Source organism: Balaenoptera musculus, chromosome 2 (assembly GCF_009873245.2).
Source record: "Balaenoptera musculus isolate JJ_BM4_2016_0621 chromosome 2, mBalMus1.pri.v3, whole genome shotgun sequence".
Classification (NCBI taxonomy): Eukaryota; Metazoa; Chordata; class Mammalia; order Artiodactyla; family Balaenopteridae; genus Balaenoptera; species Balaenoptera musculus.
Window position 1 is genome coordinate 44,426,688 of NC_045786.1, and position 17,486 is coordinate 44,444,173.

Below are 17,486 nucleotides of genomic sequence, written 5' to 3' on the forward strand. Positions count from 1 at the left end.
GGTGGCAAATGCAGACACAGGGAAGGGGCCCATTGGGAAGGACATCATAAGGTAGAATAGGAGGTGTGTTACTTTGCTGGGTAACTGTAAATAAACAACAGAAATGTATTGTCTCATGGTTCTGGGGACTACAGTCCAAGATCAAGGTGTAGGCAAGGTTGGTTCCTTCTGAGGTGTGAGGAAGAATTTGTTCCATGCTTTTCTTCTAGCTTCTGGTGGTTCTCTGGCCATCCTTGGTGTTCCTTGGCTTGTAGATCATTGCTCTGTCAATCTCTGCCTTCATCTTCACATGGTGTTCTCTCCAGGTGTGTGTCTGTGTCCATATTTACCCATTTTATAAGGACATGAGTCATATTGGATTGGGGGCTCTCCTACTCCAGTATAACTTCATCTTAACTAATTACATCTGCAACAACCCTATTTCCAAATAAGATCATATTCTCAGACACTGGAGATTAGGATTTCAACATGTGATTTTTTTGGGTGGTGGGAGGCCCAATTTAACCTATAACTGTAATATAAAAATTCTTGTGTGAACTGTGTCGTGCGCAAGGACTTGGACTTCAAGAATTTTTGTTTCTCCATTTTAGAGATAAACCAAATTTTTGCTGTGAAATCAACACACCAGTTTCTAAGTTTTGGGAAAAATCATAACTTACGCAAAGGAACTCTGGAGATGTTGACAAAACTGGAAAAACAGATGTCTCTAGCCAACTGGAGATCAATGTGAGCCAAGGGGAAGCTTGGGAAATGCAGGTGAACAATACATAAATAATGGCTCTGGGTTGTTTTTTTACTTGCTGTCTACTTTCACTGCCTAATTCACTCCTGATGCTTTTGGCAGACTTAATGCCCTGAGATTTCACAAGTGAACATTCACAGGATGACTGAGAAGCATAGAGATGATTTAAAATAACTGCATACATGCTCCTGACAAATTATACAGGACTTAGTCCCCTGCCTTCCTCCCTCCCTACTTCCTTTTTTTTCTTCCTCCTTCCCTTCCTTCCTTCCTTTCTCCCTTCCTTCCTTCCTCCCTCCCTCCCTCCCTCTACTTCTTTCCTATTCTTTTCTTTCTAGACTCAATTGATAACACCTGCTTTTGCTTGTTAATTGTTCTTTTGTGATTTCATTTGTGGCAATTAACTGTAGTGGAGGTTTGGTAATTCGCTGCTGTAATTAGAAACACCTTCTGATTAGAAGGGTGTTTCCCTTTCCTGCTTTAGGAGCTGTTGCTTGCATTCCCTTAAAAAAACACCTATACTTGGCTGGTGGGGGCTGGAGGGGAGTCACCGGGTGCACACAATTCACAGCAGAAAAGAGGACTTCTGCTAACGATGGCACCTTGCATCCTGTCTTCAGAATCCTCTCTTGCAGCTGCGACCAGAACTGAAAAGTGTGGAGGGTTGCTCTCGAAGTTAATAAGTCCCAGATCTCCCGCAGGCCCCTCGTGCAGCTTTCCAGGCTGGAATCTGGACAGTGTTATTCTGGACAATTCAATGCCTGCCAAAAAGGGATCATCTCCCCAAAGGTTGTCTGTCTGCTTTTTTTCCTTTTTTGGGCCAAAGGGACTTTCAGGAATTTATTATTTTTTTAAAAAAATATAGTTTATGTTCCAAATGGGAACACCTGTAATTGCTTGTCAAAACAAAAGTTCAAAAAAAAACCAAACCCCAGAAACTCCCAAACCTTTGAATGGTCTTCTTTAAGATTCTCCATCTGCCTCCCCAGACAAAAAAACAAAAACACAAAAATAACCCCAAAATCAGACACACACACACACCCTTACAGGGTTGAAATAAAACCCAAGTGAGGATGTCCAACTGGAAATAGTTGCCTCCTGCTGACCTTATGCACGGGATCAGTGTGGAAGAAACGGGGGGCTGTGTTTGTAATCCATTGTTACCAGAAGTCGAGCTTCTGGGAAGAAATAAAAGGGTCTTAAGTTGTGATTTGCTGTTCTGCTTTTTCAGTCTTGATTCCTCCTTTTCTTCCTGCATCTTTGATTTGCGGGCTTTGGATTTTGATCCTATGAAGGGGGCCTGCCTTCAAGGGAATAAGACGAGTTTGGGAACAATCTTCCTGGTTGGATCGGTAACTAGTGGCTGAACTCCAACACCCCTGAAATCAGTAAGACTGTTTTCAAAGCCTCCCTCTCTCAGGCCCCATGGCCAGTCCAGTGTGGACTCAGAGGTCCAGATTCATGTGTGGGGTTCTTCCAGTTTCCCCAGAAGTACTCTGAACACCCCAAACAAGCAACCATTTCATCTCCACTCCACGCCATCCCACCTCCAGATCTGAGGAGGGGGCTGTCTTTGACGTGGTTCAATGAAAATCGTTTTTTATTTAAAAAAAATTCTTGTGAGTTTGGTATTCTATTTCTTAATATATCTATTTTGGTTTTAGGACTAAAAATGAGCTTTTCCACCAGATTTTTTATTAAAATGGATGGTCCTGTGCAGATGGTGTGTATGTCCCCTAAGACCTGGAAATAGACAGGTGTGTAGAGCTGACAAGCAGCGGATGTAGGGATGAAAGGAAAGCATTTGAATTATCATCAGATCTGAGCCGCCTCACAGAAGGGGCTCAAGAACCCTTTGGCATCCCTTTGGGATGACGGCTGCCTCAGATGCTCCTGTTCCGATGCCCAGTTTCCAGAAGACAGTGTTTGTGAGGCTCCTGCCCTGCCCCCACTCCCTAGGTGCTGTAGACCCTCCTTCCTCAGACATAGGGGGTGGTTCTGTGACCACCTGGCTTCCTAGTAGGGGACTCAGTCTACCTGGCTGTTGGTCTGTTTTGTCTTTCTTACTTCACTCTTGGAGACTTGGAGCAGAGATATTGAAGCTGGAGGGCCCCCCCCTGCCACCCAGTCAATACCACTGAGCATCTAAGGTCAGATATAGCATGCTCCTGTTGTAAGCTTGTCAAGGAAACCTAAATGTCTGGTGATAACTGCTAAGTCTCTTAACAACAAATGGAGGATGTTTGTGGACTTGGGAAGAGTAGCTTGCCCATGTGTGCACTCCCTAAATCTCTGACAATCCAGAGAGCTGGGATGAAAACACAGTTGGTATTGCCTCCCCTCTGAGGTTTCCTTCCATGCAGTGATGTGAAGAGTAGGAAAGCAGGGCCCTCGCGGACTCTTGGACACCCAGTTGACTTACTGGGGTCACCGGGAAACCACAGGGAAAAAGGCAACTTGCCAGGAAATGTTGAGCAAGCAAGCTCAATGGAAGCTCTTTTTTCCAGTTCAGACCTTCCTCAGAGAAAGAGACTCAGGTTTGCACAAGCTACTTTCCAAACTCAATTCTTCCCTCTCACTTCATCTATAATTCCTGCTTCTTCATGGAGACATATTCCTCTCGCTGACTGAGTTATGGTCTTTAAATTTAAATCCCTCAACCCACTTCACTTCTACTCAAAATCTCAAACACAAGATATTTCCAGACATACATGTCTACCTCCAGTGCCATTTAGAAGATCAAACGTTCTCAAACATATTTAATTTAAAATTTCCCTCTCATTTAAGTGGCATGCATTTTCCCCCTTAGTCAGTACTCCTCACGGGTTGGTGTAGCCAGAATTCTAGGAAAAGTGCTAAAATCTCAAGAGCATCTGTGTTGTTATTGCACAGACCTAGGTTCAAATGTGAGCTCTGCCACCACTGAGCTATGAGGCTAAAGCTCTCAGAGCTTCAGCTGTCACATCAGAAAACTGAAAATAATAATAATACCCCCGTCACAGTGGTGTTGAAAGGACTAGGTGAAGATGATGAATGCTGTTTCTAGCATGATATCTGCTATGTCTGAAGTCCTAAGCAATTTGAGTTCCTCTATTTTCTTTGAAAGAACAAGCTTGCTAAATGCATAAAGCACCCCACCACTACCACCACCAAGAGACTGTTTAGTTTTGGGATAGAAAACCCATTGAAACCAGTAGTTTAGGGACTTGGCACATTTTACATAAATAAATGAGTTTGGATTGTATCCTTATTTGCTTGAAATCCAGCTGTTATCATTGTTGTTGGGCCTGAGTCTTTGTAAAATAAATGAAGGACTTATATTGGGGAAGAAATGTGTGAAGAAAATCTGTGATCTAGAATTTAAAGCAAAAGACCAACCTTGAATTAAATATCAAGATTTGATATAGAACATTTGCATTGTTCCACTCAGGAGTCCGATAGACTTTCATCTCACTTTAGTCAAATTTCCATAGGTCTATAATAGTCCTTGCTTCTCTCATCCAGTCTTGAATCCCCATCAAAGATCTTAGTAATAATAAACCTAAGTTAGAGAACTGTCGTGAGGATTAAATGGTATAACGGCAAACACTTATCTGGCATGTAGAAGTCATCAGCAAACGTAGCTCTAATTATTTCTGCAACTTGTAATAGAAGGTGAAGAAAGCAGAGGTAGAGTGTGTTAAATGTATTTTAACCTAAAACTGCTCTAAAAATAAAGTCTATTGAAAAAAAAAATCTAATGTGAAAAAAAAGTCTAATAGAAAGTGACGGTGCTCAATGGAGATCTGTGATTTGTCTGACTCTTTTCTAACTGAAAAGTTATGGCCAAATGAGTTCCAGGAATAAGACTTAGTTCAAATAAGATTATTCAGTTTCTTCACATCTTTTCTAATCATTGGATTAACTGAAAAAAAAAAAATCTCATTTTGATTTAATCAGGTATGGGAATAAAACCCACGCTTATCATACTGTCCAGGGGATTGCAAATCTTGAATATCTAGGTCAAATTAAGAGTCTGTATTCTTAATCCTTTTGCTACACCCCTCATGGTTCTGCACTTATGACTTTGTTGATCACTTAACCATGTTAGGCCTCAGTTTACCCATCAGAAAAATTAGGGGTCAGACAAGCAGCCTCCCTAAGTTCCTCATGACACTGAGATTTTATGCTCTTGTGAAGAGTTCTTAAGTGTGTATGTCTAGTTGGGTTGGAAGAGGAGACATATTTTGGGTGGGGGTCACTATATAGGGTCTTTTTCAGACATGAACATGCTGGGTGCTTGTGACCCCTAGGAGTTAGATCTCTGGAATTTGTAAGTACCACAAAGCAGTCAAGTCCCCGTTTGTTCTCCCAAATATCCAAGTTCCCATGGATCTGCCTTCCTCAGCACCTTCTCTTTTCCTTTGTTCTCCTGGTATCTGGGCTGTGAATGACTAGGTGACCTGACCCCAGTACCTGCTTCCTGACACTCTGCAAAGGCAGCCTGTGAGAGGGGCTCAGGCTCTATCTTGACCGGACAGATCCTTGTTCCAGGAGCTGGGATAGCTTTGGAGGCTTTGGCTGTTAGCAGAGATGACTCCTGTCCCAGGCCCCTAACTAAATGTGATTCCTCAGTGAAAGATGGAGACAGGTGGAGGGGGAGAACCTCAACAGAATATAAATTCTTTATCCCAGTCAGATCTGGGATAAAGCAGAGAAGAGAGCTATGAAGATTGTTACAATAATAGCCCCTATGAACACGCATCTATGCTATCCAAGCCCTATGTAGGCAACCACTCATGTGTATCCATGTCTTCCCACATTGCTTTGGGCTTGGCCAAATGACTTGCCATGGTCAATTGGACACTAGTAAACATGACATAAACAGAAGTTTGATAAGTCCTTGTGTTTGGGACTTGCCCTCTTGGTACTCTGAGATGATGCAGAAAGAGAATCCCAGGAATCAGCATCCACAGTCTGGCCATACTAGACCATCCTGCCCCAGCTGGGCCACTAAATGTCTGCAGACATGAACAACCCCAGGAAAGACCACAAAAGAATGGCTCTGCTGAGCCCAACCCAAATTGCCAACCCACAAAATTGGGAGTGAAAATGAATGTTTTGGGTGATTTTTTTTATAAAGAAATTGATATTAGAGCTGATAAGCCCAGGCCTCTGCCATCCTCTCCCTTGTCAGCTCCCCCTTTGTTTGTGATGATTTATATACTCCTCTTCTGTGCTCCCAGAATGCTCTGTGCCTATCACTCACTATACTGCATTCGCTTGCTTGTCCATTTCTCTCCTTGGTCTGAACACCTCAAAGGCAAGGACTGCCTCCCTTTCAGCTTAATATTCCCAGGGTCTAGAGCAGAAAGTTGGTGCTCAACTGGACAAATGGAGAAAGGGGTCATGAGGCACAGCCATTTGTTCACATTACAGAAGACTTGTAGCTGCTGACATAGCCTTGACCCTGAAGCCTTTCCAATGTGCCAGCTTGCTATGCAGCTGAGGGATGGTCCACCAAGTTAAGCTGTGGAGCTAGTTATGGCAGTCAATCAGGACCCTCCGTCTGATCCTCACCCAACTTCCATTTTGCCTCAGTTTCCACCAGCTCTTGCTTTAAGTTTTTTGAAACTCCTAGCCTGGGTTGCTAATTCTTGTTTAGGTCATGGCCCTCACCAGTGACTTGCCATCTGGCTCCAGCTCATTTGGGACTTCCTACAGCAGGGCACGAGCTCCATCCTCTGCCCCTCACCTCATCCCATTCCCCATCCCTCCCTGTGCCCTGACCTCTGGGACTTGGCGAGGGACTGTGTAGGGGCAAAGTCCACAGGTTGCCGTGTTAAGTGGCTTAACCAAGGGAAGAGGAGTGATGCAGACACAAGGGAAGGCAAGGGCTGCTGTGTGCTCTGGATTCAGCCCTGTTTTATTTCTCTTTATTATATTAATTTTTTCCCTTCTTTGTCATGACAAAAAAACCTTAATCTTATTAAGTTGCTTTATTTGAATGGTGGCCTAAAATAATATCAACATGGAAGACGATCCCAAGGTTAAAACTAATAAATGGCCATAGAGTTGTTCTGTGTTTTGGGTTGGAACGCCCCACTTTGATATTTGTCTCTAAAGGAGGCAATGGTTTTGCATCCAACCAGGCTGAGAATGTCCAGGAGCTGATGGAATCCCTCTGGAACATTGAAGGATGTGAATCTGACCTCATTTATACTAACATCATCTATTATCATTTCTTCAGATTCAAAGATTATGAAAAATCTCATAAATGATTGATTTCTCTGGATCCATTGCAAATATGTCTGTATAACTCCACATACCACATAAGAAGATGGTAATTTACGTAAATACCCTCTCCCCAAAGACATACATAAAAAATAAAATCAACAAAGTAGACCAAGCCAAACAAATGTGTTTTATTTCAAAACTTGAAGTTCTTTCAACTTGAGGTTTGTAGAATTAAGAGGAAGAGAGAATGTTTAAAATGTTTTCAAAGACAAGTCTTTTCTAAAAGTTTTAATTTAAGGCTTGTTATAATCTTAATAGTTCCATGGATCTTTAAAGAGACTGGATTTATTACTTATTTGAAACAGGGTTGAAAAAGTATTCTGCTGATTAAAATAACAATTTCCATCACAAAAACTGAAACATTTGCTAGCAACTGCTAGCATTTACTTGGCATTACTATGGGCTAGACACTGGCTAAGCACTTCAAATGCATGATTTCATTTCATATTCCCAATAAGCTGAATAAGTAGATATGAATATCCTCTTTTTAGACATAGGGAGTCAGCCTGAGAGGTTAAGTAACTCGCCCAACTTCATTGAGACAGTAGTAGCAGAGCTTGGATTTATAACTGGCTTGTATGAGCCCAAAGTCCATGAACTCCCGTCACTTCCCCAAATTACAGTGAACAATCTTTGGAAAATGTGTCATCTGTATCCTGCTGCAAGGGACAAATGTGCTGCTTAAGGAAGAGACACCAGGCTTTTAGAATAACTGTAAGTTTGAGAACTGTCCTCTGTCCTGTGTGAGGCCCATGAGAATGCTGGTATAATGTCTGTGGCAAAGAGAGCAATTGTCCCCCCCCAAATTCATAGGCCTGTCAACAGTACAAAATTCTCCCTGGGAAGTGGCTGCCCAGGCAGGGATGTTGCTTAGTTCCCCTATGAGTGGGAAAGATGTTGGTGGCACCAAGGTGGCAGTGCTGTGGTTGAGCAGTATTTATGCCTCCGACCTACCTGTTGGAAGGTGTCCCCAAGGCAGGCTTGGAAAGAACATGCAGGAGCCACCTACTGGGTCCCTGCACAGACCTCTCTGGTCCACCCCAACCAATGTCAAAGATATATTGAAGTGTTCAATGAGTGAAGACTACCTTTCCATTGTTAAGTCATCACTATTTGGGGTGTTCTTTGTTATAGCAGTTAACTAACATACCCTAACAAGAAATATACCTCTCTTTGAGTTTCTTTCAGGAGTTAAGGGTACAGTGTTAACTGCAGTGAAGTTGTCAGAACAGCTGGAAAGAGGGGTGATGTGCATCTTCACTTCCCCAAAGGATTTGCCAGTTTTCTAGTTAAGAAGAGCTGTGTTAATGGCCAGACTTCTTTTGACTATGAGCCTGGGATGAGAGGTGATGCAGAAGGGGTCCGTGGAGGTTGAAGGGAGGCCTGAGTCTAGGGGCAGTGAAGTCCAGAGTTTCCTCTTTTCTCTGTGGTCCCTTCAGCACATTTTCAATCATATGAGACTCTAAGGAGACAAATAGGAGATAACTTCAGATCAAGAGAAAAGCGAACTCAAGTCGATGTCTCTGAAATGAGGGAGCAGGGGTACCCTGAATGAATGACTTTTTGAAAGGGTTTAACTTGATATCTGGTCACACTGCCCGGACAAGGAGCATTTGTCTTTCTGTTTTCAAAAATCTTGGGTTCTCCTCTGTAAAGAAAAAGATTAGGAGCACATTTTTTTCCCCCTCCATAACATAAACCTCAAATCTCTTCCCTTCCTTGTAAGGATGTGCTTTTCTGGCACTGAGGTGACTGAATATTGATTCTGTTAAGAATGGAGAATGTCTCTCTGCTTAAACAGTGCAGTTCACCCTCCCTCCAGTTCTCCACGTAACTTCTATTATATTTTCTGAAAATCAATGGAATTAAAAATGCCACGTGTGGTTTATTGAATTTCATCTAAAGAATAAATGATAAGAAAAATTATTTGGTCCTATATCCTAGCAAATATATAGTTGGATATTCAGTTTTGGAGAGAAATAAAACTCATTGTTTAAACATCACTTAATGAGAACACTGCTTTGCCAGTGCAGTGGTGGGAATGAATACATCTTCATTCAATAATGGAAGATACTGAGAATCACTTAAAGCAGCCTGTTGGAGTAACTGCATGAGATCTACAGCCATTTCTCCTTGCAACAATTAAGTTCATGTCATGTTTATTTCAGAGAATAACAACGGACAACTTATATAATAGAAGTCTATTTTCTACTATGTAATTTGTTAATGAAAATAGTACTTTATTCATTGATCTCAGAAATAAACCCCTGAAATTTTGATTCCTCTGTGGGGGAGAAAGTTCCTTGATCTTAAGAGAGAGCAAAGTGGAGCCAGCCTTTTCCTCCATAGACACCAACAAGGAAGATGACTATTGGCAGCCATTTTTTCACCACAATGGAAATCGGTCTTAAAAGGAAGCCAGTCCTATCGACAGCAGAGAGGAGAATCCTGGGCAGCAGAGTTTCTCAACCTGCACACTGTTGACATTTTAGGTCAGATCATTCTTTTTTGCACAGTCCTGAGCATTGTATCATCCCTGGCCTCAATCCAGTAGATGCCAGTAATATCCCCAACTCCAGTCATGACATTCAAAAATGTGTCCAGGGCTTCCCTGGTGGCGCAGTGGTTGAGAATCCGCCTGCCAATGCAGGGGACACGGGTTCGAGCCCTGGTCTGGGAAGATCCCACATGCCGCGGAGCAACTGGGCCTGTGAGCCACAACTACCGAGCCTGTGTGTCTGGAGCTTGTGCTCCGCAACAAGAGAGGCTGCGATATTTGTGACCACCTAGAGGGGTGGGATGGGGAGGGTAGGAGGGAGGGAAATGCAAGAGGGAAGAGATATGGGAACATATTGTATGTGTATAACTGATTCACTTTGTTATAAACCAGAAGCTAACACACCATTGTAAGGCAATTATACTTCAATAAAGATGTTTAAAAAAAAAAAAAAAAAAGAGAGGCCGCGATAACGAGAGGCCCGCGCACCGCGATGAAGAGTGGCCCCCACTCGCCACAACTAGAGAAAGCCCTCGCACAGAAACGAAGACCCAACACAGCCATAAATAAATAAATAAATAAATAAATAAATAAACCCAAAAGTTAAAAAAAAAAAAAATGTGTCCAGACATGGCCAAATATCTCCTTGGGGGGCAAAACTGCTCTAAAGCAGGACTGTCTAGTAGAAATATAACGTGAATTACATATGTATGTAAAATTTTCTCGGAACCACATTAAAAACAGAAAAAGAAACAGGTAAAATTAATTTAAAGAATATCTTTTATTTAACCTAGCTTATTCAAAATAGAATTTCAATATATAATCAATATAAAGTTATTATAACATATTTTACATTCTTTTTTTGGACAAAGTCTCTGAAATCCAGTGAGTATTGTATGCTTAAAACTTACCTCAGTTCTCACTGGCCATATTTTAAGTGCTCAATGGTCCAATATGGACAATTCAGATCTAAAGTAACCAACAGAGGGACTTGCCCTACCTCTAGACTTCTAGTTCACTGTGTTATTAAATTTCCTTTTTTAAAAAAAGGCCAATTTGGGTGGTATCGTCTGGTCCTTCTTACTGAAAATATCCTAAATATAAGCCCATATGGTCCTTCCTGGTAAGGCATTAAAAAACTCAAGATATCTTCTCTAGCATGTCTTCTTTGTTACGCTGGCTTTGGCCAGTAGTGAGTTTTAGAGTTGTGTGCTGTTAAGGAAGCAGGGGCATCTGACTGCATGCCCAGTGCCTGCAGACTCATGAAGGCCTTTCTTGTCCATGAGCTAGGCTTGCTTCTCTGCATGTTCTTGAGTCCTTTGGTCATGGACTTCATCGTCTGATGGCCACGTCCTGGCTTCTGCCTTCTGCATGTGCAGTAGTTCCTTGCTTGGGGCTCCCTACCATGGGCTCAGCTCGGAGTATCTCCCAGAGACAGGAATAGTGGAGACACATGAGAGATGGAAATTCTCCTCAAGCTTGGAGTGGGCAGAATCAAAGCATCTTTGTTGACTACAGCTGGGAATTGCAGTAAGACCAAAGGAGGGAATTCTTGCTGAGTTGTCAAAATCAGAAACCTATAGAAAATTTATAAGGAACCTGTTTCAGGAGATTTTTTTTCCCCCTGATGCAGCAGGCTTGCATAATTGAAAACGCTTTGGTCTTAAAACCGAGGGTTTTGGTCTAGAACTAGAAACGTTAGAAAAGTCATATAGCATATCCCCACCCCCTTCCCATTTTACAGATGAGAAAACTAAAGTCTAGAGAAGTTAGGGAACTTGCCCAAGTCTACGCAGTGTTAGTAACAGATTCAGAACCATAACCTGTTCTCCTGGCTCACCAAGGGTTTCTACCTCAAACTGCTGCCTTCTTTATTTATTTAGAGTTTATTCAAATATATTCCATGCTCCCCCATCACCAGGTGTTGGTATAAAATTAAACTTTCTTTTTGAAATACTTTTAGACATACATAGAAGTTACAGAAATAGCACAGTGTTTTCATATACTTCACCTGGCTTCCTAATAACATCTAACATAGTGATAGCACAGTTATCAAAACCAGGAAGCTGACACGGCAGAACGCTATTAACTACAGATCTTAATCAGATTTTACTGGCTCTTACATGCTCTCCTTTAAAAAAATTTAGTGTAGATTCTATGAAATTTTACCACACTTGTATAACCACCACCACCACAATCAGGACAGAGAACTGTTTGATTATCCCCCCCAAACTTCCTTGACCTCTTCGTAGTCATAGCCTCCCCTCAGTTTAACTCCTAACAATGAACTGTTCTTCATCATTTTGAGAACGTTATATAAAAGGAAGGATACAGTAGGCACCCTTTTGAGACTGGCTTCTTTCACTTAGCATGATGTCCTGGAGAGTCATCCAATTTGTTGCCTGTGTCAATAATCTGCTCCATTTTATTGCTGAGTAGTATTCCATTGTAAGGATGCACCAGACTTTGTTTGTTTGTTTTTTTGGCCACTCCACACGGCTTGCATGACCAGGGATCCCTGGTTCCCTGACCAGGGATTGAACCCGTACTCTCGGCAGTGAAAGCACAGAGTCCTAACCACTGGACCTCCAGGGGATTTCCCTCACTGGACTTTGTTTAACCAATCATCCACTGAAAGGCATTTGGCTTGTTTTCAATATTTAGTGATTTCTGAAAATAAGGTACTACAGATATTTCAAATCCACTTTGAGTCATTTTCCAGTGCTATAGGCTGGGTTTTAAAAATTATTTTCCTGCCATAACTCTTAGTTTGTAACAGTCTTTAACTGGATGGCGGGGACAAAAAAGAAGAAAGAAACACGGGCTGAAAATGGTTGATTCACCAATTTGGGTCATGCTATTGATGAAATTCGATTGATTGAGGGGCCGTCGCACTAGTGAAGAAATTTATCACTAAGGTCAGTGGTTCTTACAGAGGGTCCCTGGGCCAGCAGCAGCAGCACCTGGGAACCGGTCAGAAACTTAAAATTTCAGGTTCCAGCCTAGAGCCACTTAGTCAAAAACTCTGGGGGTTGACCCAGCAATCTGTGCTTTAACTTTCTGAGAACAACTCGGTAAGGTAACAGCTGAGAGACTTCATGTTTTCACCAAAAGGGAGGCTAGGTCTGCATGGCTGGGTGTGGGAAACTGTGTTTCCACTGGACTGGAGGGGCAGTGGCCTGAATTTCATGTATTTCTTTTTTCCTTTTTTTTTTTTTTTTTTTTTGGCAGAGATTGCCTGGTGGGTCCAAATATTCTAGTACATTTTGGAACAACCTGTGGTTTTTATTTTTTTTATTTTTTTTTTAAACCCAGATTTATAGAATTGCCATTACATGATGCTTTTTTTAAAATCATGCTTTACATGATCTTTTTTTAAAATTTTATTTTATTTTATTTATTTATTTATTTATTTATGGCTGTGCTGGGTCTTCGTTTCTGTGCGACGGCTTTCTCTAGTTGTGGCAAGCGGGGGACACTCTTCGTTGCGGTGCACGGGCCTCTCACTGTCGCGGCCTCTCTTGTTGCAGAGAACAGGCTCCAGACGCTCAGGCTCAGTAATTGCGGCTCACGGGCCCAATTGCTCTGCGGCATGTGGGATCCTCCCAGACCAGGGCTCGAACCCGTGTCCCCTGCATTAGCAGGCAGACCCTCAACCACTGTGCCACCAGGGAAGGCCACAACCTGTGTTTTAAATGTTTCCATTTTCCCATTTAGACAATGTAGGATGTAGGATGTGACATCAGAAGCACCATGGGGACATGGTGTCCGTCAAAGGAAGAAGCCCATGGAGAGGCCGATTTAGATCACTGGATAGTTCTCGTTTGAGTGAATATTCTCATAACACATAAAAGGCTCTTCTATGGAAGGGGCTTAGAGCATTAGATGTACCAGGCTTAGAAGATTTAATAGAATAAGACCCATCCTGGCCTTGGGCACAGCTGAGAAGCAGGAGATGCTGCCTTTGCGGGCTTGTTTCTGATTTGGGATTCTCTCCTGTGCCCTGACCCCTTGCAGGAGTCCCGTGAGCTTTCCACGCCGCCCCCTTGCCTCACGTCCCTCAGAGTTTCATCAGAACTTGTACTTTTCTGGGCAAGTCATTTAGGCTCTTTCCTGTGCCGGGTGACACTTGGATTAATTAGACAAATGAATCCTTCAGCTTTGTTATACATTTAGCAGGTTATCCCAAAGACAGGTTGTCACTCTGCTACGTACTCCCCACTTCTCTTTGGGTATGAAGTTATTACAGCATGACGGTAAATGGTCGGTATTTCAGACATGCCGCAGGAGATACATGGGTGATAGTCTTCCCATCGGAGTTATTTGAAATAGCTCCAGTTACTAGAGGGTGCCAATTGGTCAGATTTCTATAAATAGTTCTTTGGGATGTCTAGGATTTGTGCGTGTGTGTGTGTGCGTGTGCGTGTAGTCGGGGTTGTTCTGAGGGGAGTGGAAGCGCTGGATGCTTCATGTAGTACGTGACGAGACTGTCCATCTTCAGGTGCGATGTTTAGAGCAAGTTTCTGTTTCAAGTTAAAAGATAAAGGCTCTGGTCAAGCTAATCCCAATCCTTTCTTTTCATTTTTTTCCCCTCTAGTACTTTCTCTTTGATTTCAATCACTATTACTTTTGAATTCCTTCTGCTGTATCAAAAAGAAAATACTCACAACTCGGCAGCACTCACAGTTCCTACTCTGAAAGGTTTTCTTCCAGGCGCGGCATGGGGGCTGAGGGTTAGGTTGTTTAACTGTAAAGACCAGCACATCGCAGTGGCCGGAAACATGGCGGGATGAGGGACCATCGCGCTGCCTTTACCCTAATTCCTGAATAAACTTTTTTTAAAAAGACTCTTTGTGTTTTCTGTGAATCCCAGCTCTACTTTTGCCCCTTTCCCCAGAGCACAGAGAGAATAGAAGGGCAACGAATCAAGGAGCTGCTTCGTAGGGCAAGATTCTAATTTCTCTCTGTGAAGGCTGCCCTGAAATTCAAAGAAGCATTATTATTTCATCCAATTTAAAAGTCTGCCCGGTGCTGAATGGGCAAGCACCTAATTTCACCTTTGGAGGCAAATGGGAAGCTTTTTGTGCTGAAAAAAGGAGAGGAGAAAAGAGGATTCTGGAGGATAATTGAATGGAAATCCCTTTAAGGTGCCAGAAAACTGCTCACATCCAGAAGGGATGAAACAAGGTCAAAATATATTTGTTAAAAGTGTGGGGCATGAAAGCCTTAATTATTTCTTTGGAAAGTCGTGTCTTTTAAAGACTTAAACAAAAGCTTCAAGAAGATAGAAGCTGGGAGAAATTGCCCATGGCTTTAGAAAAGGTGGTGTCAAAAGGAAAGCAATTACTGGTGAACAATAGTATATTAACAGGGGTTATTCTTCCAGACTGGGGGCCCCTGCATTGGGGTTGGGATGAGATGTGGTAAAAGATGGCCTGGTGGTCTGCCTAGAAGTGGGAGGGAGAAGTTACAGGGTCAATCTTACTGTGCAGGCTGAGAGGGGCTTGCTGACTAAGGAGAGGAAGAATAGTCTTCACTCCTTATATTGTAAGGAAATCATTATTCTCTTGGAGCAGAATGGCGAGCTGTTGGGAATGCTCTCTGGATTTACACAGATGTGTATTCTAATTTCGAATCCCTCAGTAACCAGCTTTGTGATTTTCGGCATTTTCTTTTATCCTCCTCTTCCTCATTTGTAAAACGGGGAAAATCTGACCTGCCACAGATGGTAAAAGTGAAATTAGGTGATGCTGGGTCCTGTATGAAACAGATGCCCCTGAGGTGTCAGCCCTTCAGTGGCTTGCCTCTCCTCTGCTTGCCTGCCTCCTGCTCAGGCTTCCCGCAGCCCTGCAGGTTCTTGCCCGTGAACTCCCAATGAGTGCCCCTGCCCCACCCACACTGTGGTAGCCCTGCACGCCCCTCGTCAAGTCTGCTGGCTAGTTCCAGGGCCAGTCACCCTCTTTTCATCTCTCCCTCCAGACCCTTAGCTACCTGTGCTCTGGTTTCTCTGGGGGAGTTTTCTGAGTAGTAAAGGATCCAGAATCACCCCCAAGATTAGCAGAGTCCTAGCAGGAGTTTGCATTCCTGCCACCTTCATATTTACTGAGTTACAGGGCAGTATTTTTCTCCAGGGAAGGAGGTGCCATGGCCGAAACAATGCACACTGTGACTTTGGATGGTGATACGTCAGACAGAACTCCCCCAGGAGTGTTTTGATTTGTGTATTTTTTCTGTTCAGCGATTCGGACAGGAATGCGAACTGGTTTCTCGTCAATTGCTTTTCACGGCAGGAACTGAATGTCTGGCAGGAACCTTCTCTCCTCTTACTGATGGACGTGACCTTCTCAGACCTGGGGCCCACATTGTGGGCTGGGTTCTGGTCTAACTCGGCTGTGAATTAACGGGGGGCAGTAGGATCGGTGGGGGTAGGTAGAGTGGGGTTGGGGAGCCCCTTTTCAAGTAGCTAGGAGACCTCTTTGAAAAGATTACCAGGCCTTGTTAAAAACACGCACATGTGGGGCCGTCAAGTTCGTGGGTGGAAAGATTTCCTGAGGGCTTCGGAGCACGTGATCAGCAACACTTTCTAAGAGACCATTAATTCAGGGACGAGATCCTCTACCTCGTTTGCTCGCTGGGAAGAGTTTCCATAGCACATTCAGGCTTTTTGGGCATTGGTTTTCCTTGTCTCTCCTTAGAAAGTTGGATACAGTCCGTCTTTTTCTGACAAGAATTGGCAAGAAGTAGCAACTATCTCCTACTTTCCCAACTGATCCAGTAAAGAAGGCTTTCTGGGTGATTTGACCTTTCAGCTCACTTGGGGTGGCTACTCATGCACATGATCTGAGATATGAACACAGAACTTGTCCTCATGGAACCCTGGATGTCATGGTACTTAGGTGCTGCACATCTTTGCAGAGGGAGTAAAGGATATTAGAGCAGCAGCAATGGCAACTATGTCCCCCCTTTCGGGGCCCAGGGGATATATATTTTCAATTCCCTGCCCGATCGTCTCTTCCTAAATTGGTAGAACTTGCTTCCTAAGGCAGATGCAAGCACTATGTGAAAAACCAGAATTTTCTTCCTTCCAGAGCTTCCTGCTCCTGGAAGTGTTCAAGCCCAAGGGCACGTATCAGTGAGATCAGAGCTGGAATTCCTGTGTTCTTAGGAGGTTAGACAAACCAAGATAAGGTTCCCCAGATCTGGTTACTCACTCATCCAATCACCTTGGGAGCTTGTTGGAGATATAGCTACTCGTAGACCTCAAAGCCTACACAGAATCAAGATCTGTAAGAGCGGGGCCTGGGAATTTGCATTGATATATACCTCCCGAGGTATATCTCTCGAGAATTATGGTCCTAAATTCCCTCTTCATCTAAGACCCTAATACAGTAAGTCCCCTACATACGAACCTTCAAGTTGCAAACTTTCAAAGAAGAGAATGTGCGTTCAGGTGTGAGTGAAATTGCAGCTTGCCCTCCGTCTCCTATTGCTGACAATCCTTCAGCTCTACCATCTCCCACCTCCTCTCCCTCCTCCAGTCAGTAACTCTTCTTGCCTGTTCACTCAGTGCCAACCCCTGGATGCCAGCTGTTGCACTGTACTACTGTACTTTTCAAGGTACTGTACTGTAAGATTAAAAGTGTTTTCTACTTTTTGTGCTTGTTTGTTTTTATGTATGTATTATGTATTGTTTTTATGTAGTATTTGTTTTTATGTATTATTTGTATGTATTATGTATTATTTGTTTTTATGTATTATTATTTTCTGTATTACGTACTCTTCACAGCATGAAGAGTATTATAAACTATTACAGTACTATATAGTGTTAGCTGAGTACCTAGGCTAACTTTGTTGAACTTATGAACAAATTGGACTTATGAACGTGCTCTCGGAACAGAACTCGTTCGTATGTAGGGGACTTACTGTGATACCAAATTTTGAACGAGACCATCCTCTGGCTAGATTTCTTCA